The following is a 16,040-nucleotide window of genomic DNA, read 5'->3' as shown; positions in this document are numbered from 1 at the left end:
GAGCCAGCTAGCCTCAGCAATTTATGGAAAATAAGGCAAACACAGAGGGTCTGAGATGCCTCATAGAATCAGTCCTGAGGTTGCCTAATTGCTTCTTCGTTGTTTCTGCAACTACTGGTTTCAAAATCCACCCCTCACTTCTGTAAGATGGAAGACTATTGAGGAAATACAATCTGAGCCAAATCCCAGAATCTTGGGACAGGTCTGTAGTAACAGTCACAGTAATAAAAATGATAGTCAACACTGCATACTTACTATGTGCTGAGCATAGCTATGCTTCACCTGGACTTACGTGGGGAATTTGATCTCTGGATCAAGATAAAGACCATCCTCACTGCAGCACAGCCTCAGGCAGCTTCCAGGAGGACAGTGTCTCCCCTCTCTGCTAGTCCTGTGATGCAGAACCATTTTGACTTTTTGATTTCAACACTCTAGTTCAAGTCTTGGCCAGCTGTGGAACTTGGCCCACTTCTACTCATCACAGGAGAGAGAAAGGCCTACAGAGAGTAGCAAGGCCATGATGGCACCATTACGTGAGACAGCCTTTAGGAGAAACATGAAAAGGGGTGGCTGTGGAAAGCTCCAGGAGGCAAGAACTGTCTGCATGTAGCTATTGTTCTCTAGCGAGCCGTGAGGCGGCCTCTCATTCTGTGAAAACACAACATATAAGAAGCCTAAATGAAAACCATTTAGAAGTTATCACTGTTTTTGTTATAAAACAGTCACTCTGGATACCTTTCTGTAAAATATGATTTTGAAATTAAATTTATTAAAACCTCATCAAGCACATATGCATTGCATGGAGCACTGTGTAAGCAGCGGTACAATGCCGGTTTTTATGAACCTTGTTTTTCTAGAGAACAGCCTGAGGAGAGGGAGCAAAAGAGGAAATAAAAATAGTATAGTGCAGCTGCGGACTGAGCACTGGCTGTGCAGCTGAGCATAGGGTGCCCCGAGTGAGCTTTGGCAGCACCATTGCAGGCTGTCCTCACAACAGACTCTGGGGAGGCATTTCACCCCCAATTTACAGATGAGGAAATGAAAGTGCAAGGAAGTCCCGTGAGGCCTTCACTATCAGACAGCCAGTAAGAACAGAGCTTGCCTGGTGTGTAGGCTTGCCTGATTCCAAATACCAGAGTTACAAACAAGGTAGGATCAAGATGGTCTCCAAAGTTATTGTGCATGATTCCATAATTACGAATGTGATTGCAGAATCCCGCTTTCTTTTGAGTCTCCTTGTTTTGTCAGAACAGTCTGTTTTAGATACACCTTCAGCAAAGGCTGCCCTCAGTTGCAAGGAGACACTCAGACACTGAGAACTAGCCCAACTGGCGGGTCTGGGAATAAAGTCACTTCTAGAACCATGCTTCAACCATCACAGCTCAGCTAGAAAGACTCACATGCCTGCGCTGCTCCAAGTGAGCTGTGCCTAAAGCTGCTGTGTCTAACCCACTGGTGTCCTGATTATAGAAACAGCCACACCTCGCTGGCTCTCTGAGTCTTCGAGAAGTCAACACTCAGTTCTCCAGAAGCCTCCTGAAGATCAGATGAGTTGATCTCCATCTGGATTCAGCATTCTAATGAGCCAATGCCAATTCCAGGTCTGGCATGTCTTAACAACTGAGCTCTCAAGCCCAAGATGCTCAAATTGTTACCTCATGTTAGGAAGGACCCAAAGCTGCAAGCAATTAACACCGCATCTGTAAGACTGGGAAGAGAGGACAGAGAGAATGGGGGCTAAAAACAACTATTTTGGTCCATATGGAAAATTGGTATGTTGTCTGCATGGTAAAATTCTTTCAGATATGTTTTAAACCTTACACTTTTTAAATTGTGGTTTTAAACATTATTCAAGGAAAAGCAGCATGATTTGTTTAACATCAGGAAAAGAGTAAGTAAACTAAAAAGTTGCTAGAACCTTCCGTAAAGAAATTAACATCATGAATGAATGGGGTATTAGTACAAATTAATCAAACTGCATTAAATACAACTTTCATCAGTCATGGAATCTCAACACTCAAGGGATTTGGGAAATCATCTGTCCCAAGAGCAAGAGTTATGGAAAATAAATGGGCAGGCAAGAAAATCCTTCAAGAAAGGAACAAAGACACAAAGAGAAGCACAGGAGTAGAAAGCACAGGGGTTTGTGCACACAAGTCTGAGTTCAAAGCTGTGTTCTGCTTTTGACAGCAGGATCAGTCAGGCTGTGTCGTTTGATCCTCCTAAGCAAAAGTTTGCCCCTCTATAAAATAAGTACGTTACTCAGAATTTTAAGGGAGACCACACAAATATATAGCAGGAGGTTAGAGGGTGCCTGGGACATCAGTGCTCAGTAAATATTAGCTCTATAGAAAAAGAAATCCAGAAACAGAATCTAAGTAGTCAGGCTGACACACTATAAATTACTATGATTGTTCACTTTATCTTTCTATTAAAGAAAAAACAAAATTCAATATGTACCTCAGCAATTACATTTCTTACCACAAGAACAAGGAATAGTACTCATGGCCATCTATGAAATGAAAAATGATCTTCATAGAAGAGAGACACCCTTCAGCTACCGGTACAGCCAGATGTGACAAGAGATAAGAGGACCCACGGAGGTAGCAAATCTTTTACCACTTACCAGGGTAACTGAAAGTCACCTCCAGGGAGCCTTGATGTATAGCTGTTCACGGTTTAGAACTCTGGGCAAATTCCAAGCCAAAAAGTTCCAAATAAGCGTGTGCTCTGTTATAGTCTGGAGATGGAACCAAGGCTGCAGTAACAGGGACCGCCTGGGAAAAGTCAAAGTTAATAGATATGATATAATTCCAGGTGTGTATGTGTTTAAATCCTTACATAAATTTAGGTTAGCCTTATGGTACTTATCAGTTATGCAAAAGGGAAGGATGCAGAATCACAGAATTGAAGGTCCTGGGACAAAACAATTTCTGAAACTGTTATTGGTCTTAGAGATCTTGGCTAAGAGACATAATCTCTTTGACCTTCAGTTTTCTGTGTAAGATGCTGTGAAGATCCCCACAGTACCTGCCACAAATTCTTAACTAAATAGGCATTTTCCCCCATTTTTTCTACATTTATCCTACTAATAAACAGTTCTGTTTATTAATAAACTTTGTTTTATTTTAGGGTGTGTTTATGTGTGTGTGCGCCTGTGTATGTTTTAAGACAGGCTTTTGCTATGTAGGTTAGGCTGGTCTTAAGCTCACTGTGTAGTCCAGGTTGGCACCTAACTCTCCTCGATCCATCTGCCTCAGCCTCCTGAGTCCTGGGATTATAAATGTGGGCCAGCATGACTGGCTTGAACAGCTGTATTTTTTAGTTTCTCATTCAAATGCACAGTAATATGAAGTCTAGCTGCTCGGCCAATACCAAGAAGCAGACAACGCTTTCTATTCAGCAATGACAGATCTCAATTACAAACACAGCATTTATGAGTGAATTAGCTCTGGAATTCTAATTTCCAAACTCCCAAACCTGTGGTGGCAGAAGAGACAGCAATACCGAGAAAGAAACCAAGGTCTTCATCCCATTTCTGCAACTAGCTAGATTTTCACTTCAGGCAAACATCTAAAATGAGGGCCTTGGTCAATATCTAAAGTACCTCACAGCTCTCAAAATTCCATGTTTCTATACTTTGGTTTATGCTTTTTCTTAAAACGTGTGAGTAGGTTCTGCTCCAAAAGCCACAGAGCCCTGCTCCATGCCTCCCACCTTGGTTCAAGCCATACTTTGCTCCCTAAGTTGGAAGCTCTGCTACACAGCAATTGCACAAATGGAACATACATAGGCCAGACTGCCTGCTGTTACTGCTGTACCTTCCACTTCTTCTGGGGATCAGCTGAGGCCATGTGAGCTGGGAATAAATGTGTCTGCTGGGAAGAAATGATTTTCCTGGAAATAAATGGATCTGCCATGAAGAAATGATTTTACTGTGAAAACAAGTTTGTTGATGAGTTTAAACCAACAAAAATTCTCTGAAGACTGTTTTATACCTAAATGATGCAGCATGAATTAAAAAACAAACCATGACCTCTCATACCTCTTCAAAATTTGGAATTCTGTGACTGATAAAAAAAATATTATCTCACAAAAAAGTTTGGAGGCTTGCACTCTGATGTGAAGGTGTTATTTTCTTCTGAGTCTTTTTTCCTTGGTTTGTAGATGATTATCTCTCTCTGTGTCTCTATGTGGTCTCTCCCTTTGCATCTGTTCAGATTTCTTCTTCTTATGAAGACACTAGTCATACAGGACGAGCGCCTACTTAATGATCTCTTTTCAACTGAATCACCTCTTTAAAGACCCTGCCTCTGAATGCAGTCATATTCTGAAATACTGAGGATTATGATTTCAATGGATAAATATTAGAGGGAGGAAGGTCAAAGTTCAGAACATATTGCTCACTAACTGTTTATGAATGAATGATGGAAGGTGAAGTGGATGAATACCAAGTGATCGACAAATAGTTGACAAATTGAGTAAATTTACACAATCACTTGTAGACACTGTGTTGTGTTGTAAATTATCCCAAGAAGTTTTAAATTACATATTTTAATTCACCTTACATAACTTTTAAAAAATTATTTCTCATCAGATTCTATCAAGCTAACAAAAAAAGGCACACTCAGATTTACCAATGCCATTTCCTCTGCTCCAATTATGCCCGTGTGGAATGACTTCGTGTAGCTCAGTGTGTGTATTTTCCTACAACAAATAGCTACTACCTCTCCCATAAATACCTATACACTTGAATTCTTCACATTAAGAAAACAGAAAGATAATGCTTGTAGTTAGAGCTGTTGCCTGACATTTTATTACTTAATTGCTTTAACTGACCTTGACAATACTTGGTATATTTTGATTCCACTCTACAAGCTACAGAAATATTCCTATAGATATGTAAGTGAAGAGGAAATTCTCACCAGAAACCTCAGTGAATCTCTTCTGATTCATCTGGTCACATTGAGTATTTATTTCATCTCTTACAACACGGAAATTCACAAGTCAACTCTTCATCACCATCATGGCGTCTCTGTTTCTCCATGCAGCTGTAAAACGAACTTGGTCATATGTAAAACTATCAAGCTAAGTGTGGCTGTGTGCATGGGCAGCGGTCAGAGCAGTTCCTGTGCTCCCCTGCCCTGCCCATGATGCCCTGAGTCATGGTGCTAGCTTTGAATCTGACTCAGAACTGCCTTAGTGCCAGCAGTGTCACAACAGGACGTGCTGTCTGATGTCACACTCACTCTAATGAATGAATTGTTTATGGCACGGCTAGTATGAGGCTGGTTTACTAGTGTCATGGGATCATACAGGAACTCACTCATTCTCTCATTCATTTCTCACTTATCCATTCCCTACTAGAAATGTGCTTTAACAGACAAACCACAGCAAACCACCCTTTGAAACAAGTGCAATAACAATAAAAAGTTCCATTATGATTTATCCTGTTTATGTGCTTAAAAAGAATAACAAAGAGATAAATGGATAGTATGAGTTTTATCTGCATAGTGTATGAATTCGATATTAATATTTAAAGACAAATTTATTGTGGTTCTTCATCAATGACAATGACAAATTACCCTAGCTGTGACCTTTCCACAGACTAGCTACAATATACTTAGAATTAACGCCTGCAGTTGTCTCTCTGCTGCCTTCCTCTGAGGCTTACTGAGATGAACTAGTGTAAGTGTATCTCCACGGATGTCATTAGGCAAGATGCTGTTTGATTTAGACATAGATTATTGTGGTTGGGATCAAGAATGAACCTCGAACTTGAATGCACTCAGAGGCATGATTTTGGAAGGTGATTGGATCGTGAGGGTGCCATGGCTGCCTTGCTGTTAGAAGGCAGGGCACAGTCACTGGGAGGGTGACTCAGGGAAATGTATCTCCATCCTCCGCTCTTCCCTCTCTTCCCTCTCCGCCTCCTGACCACAATGATATGAGCAGCTTTCCTCTGCCATTTCTGCATTGGAGCCAGTCAACCTGAGACTGTAACTGTGAGCTAAAATAAACCTCTCATCCTTTAAATTGTGTCAGATATTGTGTCTCAGGGATGAGAAAGTGACTAAGACTTGTAGATAATGGGCCCTTGAGGTCTAGGTTCTCTCCACCTGCAGGGTTTTCCTGCCGTTCCCATACACCTAGACATGTACTGTGAGTTGATCAAAAGCATCCATCTGCTATAAAATCTCTTGTCAGCCTTGCAGACTGAGTGATTTCTGACTTCTGTCTGCCCTTTTTAAAAAATGTGTCTAACTGTCCTGTTTTAGACATATTTTATTGTGAACTACTTCACTTTCTTTTTGAAAGTAGATGTCATGTAAATCACGGTTGAGGAAAAACCTTCAATCCAGCACAATATTCCCAGAGCATAAAAAGCCAGCAGGGAGAGGGCAAGGCAGAGGGCTGGTCCCCCTCAGGACCACCTGTCTAAGCACAGCTGTCTCTCCAGGCATCGGGCCCTTTTCTCCGCGGACTGAGGAATGATGGAAGAACTGTGCAGAGGTCTGTGAGGAGCCCCACTCTGCCAGAAGCAGAGCATCTATTTCACTCAAGCCTTGCTCTACAGACAGCTTCACATCTCTGAAGGACAAAGACACAGTGAAGAGAGCTGCTGCTTAGACTTATTTTCGACCAATGAGGGAGAACTGGACAGATGACAGAGTGGAAGTGACTGGTACTTGGCGTGAAAAGGGACCTTGTTATCGTGATTTGTAAGTGCAAGGAAGGGAATAGGAGTAGTTTGTTCCTGAGACGAGAAACACAGAACACCCGAAGTCCAAAAAAAGAAAGTGATTTTTAGGTGACTAAATCTCAGAAAGCAATACTAGGGAGGTTAAAGAACACTCTCAGGAATATGAGCACACCAGTCAGGCTTGTGGCTCTGTTCTTATGGTTGTGCAAGTATCACCTCCCTGAATCTCAATTTCTTCATCTACAATCATGCATAATTAGTCCTATACCATTCTGGAGATTATGAGAAGTAAACCAGATAAAGCATATAGCGCCCTAACACAGTGCCTGAATCATGTCAAACCCTCAACAAAGACTGGCATTATTGTTACTGTTGCCATTACTGCAGACTTCCCACACTCAAGGCACTAAATGTTCTTTGGTTCCATGGCTGGGGACTTTACTCATGTAGAACTTGATTCTAGAAGAACTAGAGGCTCCACATGATTTAATGGTGACTGTCCACTCATGAATAATTCTGCAAAGATAAAAGACTGGGAGCTTGCCAAAGAAATCACCATGTCTCCAATGAGCTTATATTTTACCAGGACACTTAAAAGAGCAGGAGGAATCTTCACCCAAAAGCTAATACAAAGGAGAGGCATTAAAAGAAAGAATCAAATTGAGGAAGTGGAAAGTTGGGCTTGGGATAATGCTACATAGAACTACAATAAGAGCCACTGGGATTTTTCAGAACAAGGAAAAGAACCAGAGAAGCTTTGGCTTGGAGCAGATGACATGGTTAACTTACAGATGACACGGTGAAAACAGAATCACTCCACTCCTCGTCTGTTTCCATCTTCTCTATCAAGAATAATCTTGGCACCAGAAAAGAGCAAAAACATAACTGAGAGGAAATTAAAGTCAGAAACAGTGCAAAGATAAGAAGAGAGCACCTGGTTGCTATATTTAAATCTCCAGGTTCAGATGAATTACGTCTCAGCCCTGTCTGTACATGTCCTCAAAAACTCACCAGAACAGAGATGGTAAAAAATGAAAGAACAAAAAAATCAGCCCAAGACCTTTAAGAACGAGAATTTAAACATTTTCTGGGAAAAAGTGATAATATAATAAGATATGAAAGTTTACTTGCAGAGGGATAAATGTCTCAATTTTATTAATAGAGACTTTTAGCAAAACTCTAGCACAGATGAGACACCTTTTGTTGGTCCAGGAAGAAAAATGATAATCTGACTAATCTCTCCTCCTCCCTAACAAGATATCTGAGATGGCAATTTTATTCCATTGAAATTATCCAGTTAAGAAATAGTAATAAGCCAAGCTGCACCATCTCTTTGGAGACCAGAAAAAAAAAAAAAATATGGACTCCATGATAGTTCCACTAGGAGCACTCGGAGTGGCCCAGCTATGATGTCAAAAGAGCGTGGGAGGCCAGGTTGGCATTAGTCTGCAGAGAGATTTTAATGGCATGTGACTCCGTTTTCAATAGCTTCCTATGTAGAGGGCAGGCGTGACTTACCAGGACAAAGGATGTTTGCTGACATCTACTGGGAGAAAGCCAGCTAGTGAGGTGGAAGAGGGGCTGAGACTTTAAACTATATTAAACAAGAACCCTATTCTTTAATCTTAGCTCTACCACTTAATAGTTGTATTGCTAAAGAAGTTATACCCTCTCAATTTTCCCATCTAGAAAATGGGGATAATAATTGTATATACTTTAATAAATGAGTGAGATTAAATTACTACATATAATGTATTTAGTATACAATTATGATTATAAATAAGATCCCATCCACCTCTACAAGGCTAAAATGAGAGAATCTCACAAAATGAAAACTATAAAGATATTTAGTATAACTAATATTACCTGAAAGGAAAGCAACCTAAAAACAATAGGGGTGTCATTATATAGACAGAATACAATATTATAGTCATTAAAGTTATGTTACAGGCAACAAAAACAAAAATAAATAAATAGGATTTCATCAAACTAAAAACCTTTTTGTGCAGCAAACAATTACTAAAATGAAAAGGCAAACTTCAAATTGAGAAAAAGCTTTTGTGAACCATATATCCAAAATATATAAGGAACTCATACAATTTAATAGCAAAAAAAGAAAAACCTGCTTTAAGTATTGACAGAGGAGCTGTCCTCCAAAGGAGAGATAAAAATGGTCAATGAGTATACAAGAAAGTTCTTAGTATCATTAATTATCAGAAAAATGTGAACCAAAATCATGATGAGGTATCACTTGTTAGGATGTCATTCATATATATATATATAATATAGTATGTATTATATATGTGTTATTATATTATATACTATATTATATATAACACATATATAATATGTTAATATATAATTATATATGTTAATATAATATGTATAATATAGTTAATATAATATAATATGTATTATATGTGTTATATTTTATATACTGTAGTTAATATATATATATTAACTATATGACTATATAAGTAACCATCTATAAGATCTCTATATAACTCATGTAAGGGAATTTTATTAGGTAAACTTACAGATTCAGAGTCAGGAGAGTCCGCAATGGACATCTGCTTGCTGGAGAACCAAAGAATCCAGTAGTTACTCAGTTCAATGAGCTAGAAGTCACGGCACATGGTAGATCAAGCATGAGTGCCAGTCTGAACCTGAAGGCCTGGAAGCTCCCTGGAGCGCCACCGGAGTGAGATTCTATTGGAAGGCTGAAGAACCTGGTAACTGGCATCCACACAGGACAGCAGCAAAACATGTTCCAGCTCAAGCAGAATGGAGCTCTTCAAAATGCACTCCAACTTCCTCCTTCCTTTTTCTTATTCCATCTATGCCACAAGCCAGTCACACATAGTGCCACTCACAGTCAGACTGGGTCATCCCCTGCTCAGTTTGCTGGTTTAGATGTCAGTTATCTCTGGAAATATACTGTGGACATACTCACGAGTGTTCAAAGCACACAAAGAAATATAAATGAACAAAAAATCATGTTGCAGAACAATAACATAATGAAGGAAAAGAATCAAAATCAGGGAACACAGCAAGCTAGAGGCAGAAGTACTATTTAGGTGGGCTCCCACAAAGTGGTGGTTGATCAGACGGAAATGAGGGCCTGAGCCATGTACTCTAAGAAGAACAAAAGTCCCCAACAGGAAAGAGCTGGTCCTGGGAAAAAGCTGATGAGGCCGAAGCAGGTCAGCAAGAGACAGAGAAAAGGTAGTAGAAAGAAAAGAGACTGGAGTGGCTCCATCATGCAAGCTGTGGTTTTCTTTTCTGTAATACATGTAGCCACAGAGGGCTTTGAGCAGGAGAGAACTAGGACTTTAGAGGATTGCTTTTTTCTTGAGAATAGACTTACACAGATAAAAATGAAAGCAAGGAAACTAATTTTATGGTATGGTTTATAGTTTTGCAATAATCTAAGAAAGAGAAGGTAGTGACTCAGGCTGAGAGAAAATGGTAAAAAGTAGCAGATACAATATATATTCAAAAACAGTGTGAGTCTTACTTGCTTTTAAAAATAAATATACATATTAGAAAAACAAAGTAAACATAATAATAGTGGGTATCTCTAGATCATGCAATTCACAGTGACTTAATTTTCCCCTTTGTGATTTTCTGTATTTTTCCCCAAAGTCTCCACAAAAACACATAGTAGTTAAGTAATCAGGGAAAAAAAAAAAAAAAGAGGACATTTTTGGAAAAGAAAAAAATAAGGACAAACCAAATGAAGTACAGACCAGTAGTAGGGTAAGAGATGTCAAGGACTGGACTGACAACATTTTCAATATCTGTTGACACTGAATGACTAAAAAAATGTTGCCTCCTAAGACCACAGATAACAGGCTACAGTGCCCTGTGTGAAAAAGGTGACTGTCCTCTTCACTCATTTGTCTGAGCTCACCTGGTGCAGCACATACCGTTCTGGATGCCACACTCTTAAGATCTAACGTAGAAAACAGTCAGAATTGGGCAGGGCATTCAAACCACACTCTTTAAAAACAGGAGTAATTTACCACCTGCTGAGTACCCACTCAAGCCAGACACTTAAAACACAAAGTAGTTGCTGGGGATTTAGCTCAGCGGCATAAGCGCCTGCCTTGAAAGCAGGCAGTCGTGAGTTCGATCCCTGGTACCGATAAAAAGGAAAAAGACAAAAAAAAAAAAAAAAAAAACACACACACACACAAAGTAGTTAAGCTATGATATGCTCATTTGAGTGGAGGGGGAAAGGTAGCAAATGACCACTTCCACTTTCTGAGCACTTACAGAGCTAATGTGAATCATTTCTTCATGCATCTAATCCTTACCATGACAGTCTGTCTCTGCACTACAATTTGAGTTGGGGAAGCACTGTTGTACCCATGTTATGAAGGCAGAGAGCCTAGTTCAAATCCTAGCCACTGTGTGATTTGGAGGATACTACTCATCAAGCCTTGCTAAGCTTTACTTTCTTCAACTACCAAAGGGGGAGTCTTTTCATAGATGGAGTTTCTTCTTTTTTTTTTTTTTTTTTAAATCAGTACTGGGGATCGAACTCACGACAGCCTGCTTGCAAGGCAGGTACTTATGTCGCTGAGCTAAATCCCCAGCCCTAGATGGAGTTTCTTAAAGAGAAAAAGTATTAGCCAATATATTAGAACACTTAGCTCACTGTTGGGCATGTAGTAAGCACAAAAAATATCAGCTATTATTACTGTTAGAAACCTAACATCATCCAAAGAATAAATGAGTCCAGTGAAGAAAAGAATCTAGGGGCTCTGAGTAGTTACTTGGTGAATATCTTAGCTGCTTTCCCCACTCTGAGACACAATAGTCAACACCCACAACTTAAGGAAGAGAGGTTCGTTTGGGTTCACAGACTTCCAGGCAGAAACTGCATGGTGGAAAGGTCTGCCCCAGAGGAAGCCACTCACTCAGGGCAGCTAGGAAGCAAAGAGGGAAGACAGGGACCAGGAGGAAGCATTACTTTTTCAGGTCACATCCCATAGTAACCTGTCAGACTCCACCTCCTAACATTGGTGGGTATATCACCCCATGGCCTGATCACCTTCCAAAAGTCTGGCCTCTGAGCTTGTGAGAATTTTAGCAGATATTCTATATCCAAACCACAGCAGTGAAACCCTGTAACAGGGAATCAGGAAGAGGCTCCTATACACATCCTCCTCATTCAGGGGAGAATCATTAAATGCCACTGTTATTTAACTATGCTAAAAGATGTTTATGTCTAATAAGACATAAATAGGGCAATAGCCCTGGAAGGGAGACCCTGTGGCCTGGCAAATACTGCCCCTTCACATGCTCTATTATGCAAAGTGACCTCTGAAGAGAGGAGAAGACATGATTAGAATCTTCCTGCTGGGTCAGGGTAGACTTCACAAGAAGTTCCCTGGAGCAAAGGACACCAAAGACTCTGGAAGGGAAACTCATCACTAGAAAAGAAGCAGTCTCAACTGCTGATTTTGGGATACCTGCAGGCTGGGGGAGCCTGGTTCTAACACAGTCAGAGGCTGAGACTAGAGATCCTTCTAGACATGGGTGTGATTTGAGAATAACAAGAGAGCAATAGGAGTTGTAAGGGTTGGCCTCTTGGACCTCAGACCCTCATACCAGCCAGAGGGTCCAGGCCAATGGGAGGATCTCCAGCAGCAGCCAGGAAGTGACACGGGGCTGAGGATAGTTAGCTTCTGGTGTACCCCATGGTGAGGAGCACCCCATGGTGAGGAGCACCCCATGGTGAGGAGCAGCAATTCTGGCAGACCTCTCCAGCCCTCCAGTTTAACATGCTTGTGTTTGGAAGTGGAACTGGCCTTTTTGTATAGAAGTAAGACCAGGGTGCTTGGAAATCTCAGATGTTTATAAGAGATGGGAAATAGAAGAGATATGAGCCTTAGAGACGAATGTTGGGCTTTCTGGTAATGTGAATAGAAGATGTTCTGGAAACTAAGAGGGGGGAAAGATGAATCTTGTATTTGTCCCCCTCACCTCAAAGCTGTTATAGTGAATTATATCAGTTGTATTTATTAAAGGTGATTTGATTAAGCTTAATACTTAGGATTATCTAAAAATAGGAATTAATAGTAGTAGCAGAAAAAATTTTTTTGTGTTTACAATGTGCCAAACTCTTTACATGCCTTAGCTCATTAATCATCACAAAACCTTATGACTATTAAAAAAACCCCAAGTGGTCACAGATGGAAAAACTGAGAAAGAAAATGTGGTATATAATTCACTGAATATTATTCAGCCTTACAAAGGAAGGAGATCCTGACATATACTACAATACCTAGCCTCGAAGATATTACGTTAAGTGAAACAAACTATTACAAATATGTACTGTATGATTCCACTTTTATAAAATATTGAAAGTAGGCAAAAATCACAGAAACAAAATAGAATGGGGCTGAGAGAAAGGAAAAAGGGGGATTCATGCTTGATGGGTGTACAGTTTAGTTTTGCAAGATGAAAAAGGTTGTGGAGATGGATAGGTGGTAATGGTTATACAATGCTATGAATGAAATTAATATCACTGACCTATATGCTTGAAATTGTTTCTGATGATAAAGTTTACATATCTTACTACAATTTTAAAAATGGTGGGGGTGGAAGGCTAAGAGGCAAAGAGTTCTTTTCTTTTCTTTTCTTTTTTTCCTTTTCTTTTCTTTATTTTTTTTATTTTTTATTATTATTATTATTATTATTTTTTGGTACCAGGAATCAAATTCATGATACTTGTCAGGCAGGCACTGTTCCACTGAGCTATATCCCCAGTCCAGGAGTGTTTTTCACCACTATTTTATAGATAAGAAAACTAGGGCTGAAGTCAGGTATGATAGCACATGCCTATAATCCCAGACCTCTGGGAGGCTGAGGCAGGAAAATCAGAAATTCAAGCCCAGCCTGTGCAACTTAGAAAGATCTTGTCTCAACATAAAAAATTAAAATTTAAAAAAGGAATGTAGAGTTGTAGCTCAAAGAAAGGGCCCTAGGTTCAGCCCCTGTAAAGTGCAAAAACACACAAACACATACACTCCAAAAGAAAGAGAGAGAGAGAGAGAGAGAGAGAGAGAGAGAGAGAGAGAAACCCAAGTTGAGAAATGGTAAAGTATCACGGTCACAGATGGACACTGTTGAAACAAGAACTGACTGATATGGCCACTTCATTGCAAAGCTGATTCCAGCTGTATACGTACGTATCTCCTTGTAAAGATGGGAAGAGTGATGAAATACCACAGGGTGACACATTTGGTGGGATTAGAACAGGTGGGATGTTGGACTGGAACACTAAATCCTTTTGCTATGCTGCAACACTGAGATTTTACCCTTCCTTCCAACCTTAAGAATTTGTGCACTTCAGTTAACTGTACAGAATTATTATTAAAATGAATTGTTTGTTATGAATAGAAAATAAGCTTAAGAATATTTACTATGGAATACAAAGATAGATTACATATTGAGATGCATTGTAAGTCTGCAGGTCAAATTTCATGATAGCCTTTAAGGGAGTAGTATTTGTTATTTGACAAGTATTTATTACATGCCTTCTCTGCATATTTATTGCTCCAAGTACCTGATGCAGAGCCGCAAACTAAGTGAACAAGGATCCATGCCCTACAATCGTGGGGGTAGGGTGTGAAATAAACAGCAAACATAACTTGAATAAGTGATGTGCAGTGTATTAGGAGGCGATAAGCATTTGACCACAGCTGTAGCGAGAGAGACCTCTTGGAGAAGGTGACATTTAAGCAAAGACCTGAAAGAGGTCTGAGGGAGGGACCCAGGTCAGAAGCAGGGAAACAGCCAGTGCAAAGGCCTAGGAAAAGAGCCTGCCTGGGTGGACTGACTGCAAGGAGGTAGAGGGATTAGGGCAGGACAGGGAGGAGACAAGGAGCAGGAAGTGAGGTAAAAACGGTGAGGGGAGGTCACAAGTCTTCCAGAGTTGCCATTGCGGAGTTGGCTTTCCATTGAGTGAAATGGACGAAAATGGCAGGATTTTAAGCAGAGAAGTTAACATGATCTGACTTATGGCTCTGCATTTAATATTGTTTTGACTTGAAAATATGCTACATCACTGACATCACTTGCTCACTGGGAAATGCCGTTTACCCCTAGGTGAACGTCTGTGTGCTGATCACCCCACTGGTCTTGCGATTAGAGTGGAAGGAGACAGAGTTGGAGGAGCTGAGTAAAAATAGTTGTTTCATTTATTCAAAGAGCTTCTGAATGAAAGAACTAATAACAATAGCTGTAAAGGTCACTGCAGAGATTAAGTGCCATCAAATGCTAACTTCTACTTAAAAATAAAAAGCCTGTTGTTATTCTTTGGCCCAGAAGTCAGGACCTCTGGCAGCCCACAGCCTCAGCTGGCCTGTCAATGCTTCAGGGCCTTCAAAGGATTTTCCCTCAACCTGTGTTATCTGACGGCTGCATCTTCGTGTGCAGCTCTGGTGGAAGGAGCTGTTTATTCTATGTACTCTGCAGCAAAACACAATCCTGAGAGCAGGGCCCATGGCATTTTTCCATTGTTGTTTGGGTTTTTTAAAAAACCATTAATTCTTATGTTTTGCACATAAGACTGCTCAAAAAGCATTGAGTATTTGTATAAATGACACAGTGACCCATGTTAAAAAAAAAACAGTCTTGCAGTGAGTTGTTTACAACAAACCAACAAGTCATGGAAATTTTGATCGAGATTTATTTGTGGGACTAACACTGAGATATTAGCTTGCCGGTGCCAGCTTTGAAACTAACACAATGAATAGCTATTGTTCTGACAGAGTATTTGGCAGCTTGCATCCATGTACACTGAAGATGACCTTCCTTTCTAGAACTTACAGTTTTTATATACACTTATACTTACATATTAGTTGTTATTGGTGTACCCAAAGTTCTAGTTGCCTAGGGAGGAGCTGAATTATATAAGGATATTTCAGTTTCTCTCCAAAAGGAATTCCACTTCTCTAATTTGGAAAGCCAGGCTACCACTATTACTGCATTCCTAGCATAAGATATGTTCAGAGAGATACAAAATAAAGGGAAGAGGAGCTAAGTCAGTTATTAAACATCTATTGAATAACAAATTTCGTTATGATATTATTCTACTTCATCACCGTAATGTACTACCATAGATACTGTACTTAACATTATTTTCCAGATGAAGAATTAAGATTTAGAATTAACTCGCTGGCTTAAGTAACTTAATAAATATCACAGCTCAGGACCTAATTCTGTGGACTCTAAATCAATGGTTTCCCACCATGGAGACCTTCCCTGAAGGAGATTGTCATCTAGTGAGTGAGGCAAGAGAAATCAATTAGGGGAAGACATA

Source organism: Cavia porcellus, unplaced genomic scaffold (assembly GCF_034190915.1).
Source record: "Cavia porcellus strain 051 isolate PalLab524CR breed Dunkin Hartley unplaced genomic scaffold, mCavPor4.1 scaffold_1, whole genome shotgun sequence".
NCBI classification, from domain to species: Eukaryota; Metazoa; Chordata; class Mammalia; order Rodentia; family Caviidae; genus Cavia; species Cavia porcellus.
Note: the sequence above shows the minus strand (reverse complement) of the source record.